This window comes from Montipora capricornis, chromosome 9 (genome assembly GCF_036669925.1).
Source record: "Montipora capricornis isolate CH-2021 chromosome 9, ASM3666992v2, whole genome shotgun sequence".
Taxonomy (NCBI): Eukaryota; Metazoa; Cnidaria; class Anthozoa; order Scleractinia; family Acroporidae; genus Montipora; species Montipora capricornis.
This window is the reverse complement of record NC_090891.1, coordinates 40,583,601-40,587,925: the sequence shown is the minus strand read 5'-3', so window position 1 is coordinate 40,587,925 and position 4,325 is coordinate 40,583,601. Positions and strand designations below refer to the sequence as shown.

The 4,325-nt window shown below is 39.7% G+C and overlaps 1 long non-coding RNA gene across 1 annotated transcript in view; it reads left to right on the top strand.

Annotated features, from left to right (window-relative positions):
* The window catches only part of LOC138016144 (uncharacterized), a 24,336-nt gene extending 22,305 nt beyond the window's left edge, over positions 1 to 2,031 (top strand). The window contains exons 2-4 of the long non-coding RNA XR_011125741.1: positions 1 to 15; positions 413 to 502; positions 1,601 to 2,031. The exon at positions 1 to 15 is cut by the window's left edge and continues 33 nt beyond it. This is a non-coding gene — a long non-coding RNA (uncharacterized lncRNA). The remainder of the gene's footprint in view (positions 16 to 412; positions 503 to 1,600) is intronic.
* The last annotated feature ends 2,294 nt before the right edge of the window (positions 2,032 to 4,325 follow it).

Below are 4,325 nucleotides of genomic sequence, written 5' to 3'. Positions count from 1 at the left end.
GTAAAGGGTCATTTGGTATGTAAAACTTGCATAAGGAAATAGGGTTATATATAGAGGGCCGCGATTGCCATTTCTTTTATGAAAACGCAATGTTTGGTCATGAGGCTGTATATCGAAAGGTCTCCAACGACTCCCTTAACTAGATCGGGCTATTTACAACAATATAGCTTGTAGTATCCTTCACAATTTAAGAAAAGCATTTAGTTTAAATGAAGTGAATTCTGACCTTAATAAACCTACCTACCCGCACAACACTGCCAGTTTAATCTGTGGCACGCATTTCTTCGTGGATAATAAAGCCCAATAAGAAAGACAACAAAAAACCGCATGTGAGATCGATTGAAATTTAGTTGACAAAATACTCAGTTACTCAGTTACTAATTAACAACATATTCTGTTTGTGCTTTTTCAGGTAAGCAATGGCGCCGAGTTTGTGCTGATCAAGAATTGGTTTCTTTAGCACGCAAGCGAGGCCATGTTACGAAAACTTCGAAGTCACTCGGTCAGTCCATGTACATAATTATCTTACCAAGAGAAAATGAGGGGACAGAGAGGGAGACTCGAGGCGTTGGCCGGGATATGTTATGTCCACGAAAGTTATTTTTAGGCGAGCGGAAGTCTGTCTTCTGAGACGTCCGCATGCAGTGTTGCCTCGCTCTCAGGTTCTTAGTGAAAAGAGAAAATGATGGCGCACGTGAAAGGCTGATGAATATATATTTTCTTTCAAACATCGGACCGAGGTTGGCCTGTATGCGGACGTCTCGGAAGGCTTCCGCTCGTCTAAAAATAACTTTCGTGGACATGACATATCCCAAGGGCTGGACCGGGAGCCTCCTTCTCTGTCCCCTCATTTTCTCTTGATCTTACCTGATGTCGCGGCTGAAATAGTCTCCTTCGCGGCCCTTTTTTTTGCGTGACATCGCAAAAACGGCTGCGAAGGAAAGAAACGGACGTTATGCTTGTGCCTCAGAGTATCCTCTGTGCGGTGACCTGGATTAACGTCGATAACTTTCACGCTCGCTTAGCTAAAAATGCTTTCGTCGCAGAGGACTTCGTGCGAGAGAAATTTTAGGCGGGTACAAAATGCTCCGTCTATTCTTTCCCCTTCGAGCGGTGCTCTCGCTGACTATTTCTTCCACAGACCAAGTCGCGCTACAGCTTTGGGAAATTTTTAATCGACTGCTCCCCGTTCCTTACTTGAGAGACAAATACCTCTTATCGTTATTCGTTAATCCGGTTGTCAGTTTAGGGTGCGTTCTATTGACCGTATTCCGGAATAGGAATACAGGGAGTAGAATGTAAAAATACTTCCTTTTTACGGAGATTCACATTAAAATTGTCAAACACTTGCTAAATGTTATTTTAAACATATCTTTATATTATTCTTGTTGCTTCAAAACGCCACACACACCGTTTTAAATCATCACTAGCTCTACGTATCTTATTCCAGAATAGGGTCAATCGATTGTACCCTTATTCATTCAACGAAATGACGGATTTAGAACGGAAGCGTAAGACCTCCTGTTTGTTCAGTTTTAATCGTGATCTTTTAGCTTTAACGAAAGATTTCAAATAGTGTAATCAACTGATCTTTTCTTAGATTCCTCCGTACCCAAGTCAGGCTAAACTGGAACAGAAGATGCAAGATCAAGCGAACTGGGACTCCTTTAAAACACAAACTATAAACACTCTCTTAGATACCCTTCATTTATGATGATGAGGTCACTGAAGAAGCTGCAGTTAGTTCAAACCTTACGTTGGCGATTTACAAAAATACGAAGACTTTATTTTCGACTTATTTTGTATAAAGTTTTAAATGAATTTTTTCTGGATTTTTTATTGGAATAGTACATTTTCCGAGAAGGAGTGGATACTTTTTTTATTAATCAAACTTCAAACCTGGATTAATTACAATTGTAAATTATTTATTTCAAAATGAACTTAAAGGTGGACGCCGATTTTCAGATGTATATATAATACAAAAGGAAGAGCTATTTTCAAATTGAAAAATTTCAGCTCTTAGAACTAACAACGTTAACGTTTGTCTAAAATCAATTAAAAGATTAAAAAAGTCAGCGCACTCATGATCAGATGTGTTAATAGAAAGCGAGAATAGCCGTTTTTTTAGCTGAGGTTTATCACGGCTCTCAAAAGACGAAAAACCTCAAATTTGGTGATTTTAAGTCATTGTTTTGCACAAGAGGCCGACCGAAGTCGAAAGCAACTCGAAGGTTCCTTTTTTCTTTAGCTTCTACCGTAACTTGCTGCAGGGGTGGGCGCCACTCCTATCCCATTGCATGTACAACTTGTCCCTAGTAATACTGGTACTCATTTTACCCACCACGAATAGATGGAAAGCTGAGTGAACTTTGGAGCGTACGGCAAGGGGTTATTTCTAGATGGTCATCCATCCAAACTAACCCTGCCCAACAGGGCTTAGCACTGATCACAATACGGAAAACAGTGTCAACCCCGTGAGCCAACCGCACGCTCCTGGTTCTAGGAGTCCATATACAGAATGATCTAAAGTGGGACATTCACATCGACTACATTACTTTTCCGCGTCAATCTTTGTCTCCTTGAGGCGGCCTTTTTTATTTCCCTTCCCTTCCCTGTTGATTTGCGCTAGTGCAGTAAAAGTTCAAGTTTATACTTCAAGTAAATAACTTTGTGTGTAGCTGTACCGTTTGGGCGCCAAAATGAAGTCGCAAAGGACCCGGCGACGAATTAGTCTTTTTATATTAAACGAGATGCTTCCGTGAAGCATACACTGGGTTGCCTGTGGTACGTGTTACAGAAAATCAGAAGGCACTGAATTGTGTGGTATTGAACTACAGCATTCCAGTCTCTGAAGAATAACAAATAAAAGAGGAGCGAGAATCAAACATTGGCTTCTGGGCTGATATGTTGATAATTTTCAAGTTCCCTCACAACTTCTTTTCACCACAAGTTTAAGCGTGCCAACTGAGCATCTGACAGCTTTGTAATACCAAAGTTCACTGAAGTTAATTCCCCGTATCCGGCGGGGTTAGTATCTGGATGGGAGACCAAAACAATATACCCCTCATAAAACCGAAGCATCGGACCGAAAATACTATTAACGCTAACAAATGCGAGCTCAGAAAGGTACAGATTTTGTTAGCTTGCTTTATGCAAAACAAGAACATCATTCTAAAAGCTTATTCTACGCAAAAAGTAGGTTCTTGAGGTAATTTTGAGAGTGGAAATCAAGGTTACGCTGCAGGCGGTAAATACAAACTCACGATTTAATTAAGTTAACACACCAGAAAGACGCTAATCTCATTTTGACAAGAAAATGCTTTACTGTTGCATAAAAACTATCCTGTTAAGCTCGTATCTCACAAAACATGATGAATTCATAAAGGCCACCTTTTCCAGCGAACAATTTTTTGAAACAAACATTATCTTTGCTATTAGAGGCAAAAACCCCTTCTATAGACCTTATTCATAAATGGCGGTCACGTTTATAATTCTTTTGTCCACGTGCAAATTACCCTACCAAGCCTCATTTTAGAGCAAGAATTCTTTTCAATTCCCTGTATGGTATCGAGGTGTGGTAGGCTAATTTGCACTTCGACAAAAGAATTATAAATTGACCGCCATTTATGAATAAGGTCTATTTCATTACGTGCTTAAATATTGCAACAAACTAAATTTCAGGATCAAAACGTTTACACGAAGAACCTTTTCCTTGAATAATGAAGCACAAAATACACGACAAACTTTCTTTCAAATAATTCTTGGCTGTCACATTTCCAATTATTTTTTTTACCTGAAGACTGTGCAGAGTTGATCACAGATCCACGTAAGGTGTTCGATTCGTTCTCTGTCTTTGTTGAACCCATAAGTTACCAGAGAATTTTCCATTTGGTTTCAGTGTTCTACATAACAGCACACTTGGTAAAATATTATTTTAGAAATACAGCTCACTTTGATTTCGGCTCGACGGGCGATAGATTGTTGTCGAAGTCCATTACTCGTCGCTTTTGAGATTCCAGGTGTTGGTTTTTCACCGCCTGCCTAGTTTATCCAACTGACTTTCCATTATTGAGCTCCATAAGGGTATATTTTGTTTAAGGATCCACTAAAACGCCATTCGCGTTACATGACTTTCGACGCCATTGCAGGCTAAGTTAATGATTCTACTGTGTCCACCAGAGAAATCTACGCATTTCCACTACCCTCTCGATCCTAAGAAAATACGCGCAAAAGGCTCTTTGCACAAAGACACCACTTACCAGGGGAGTGACAGGCAAGACTTTTTCCGACACGGAAAAAAAAATTAATTAATTAAACGAACAAAT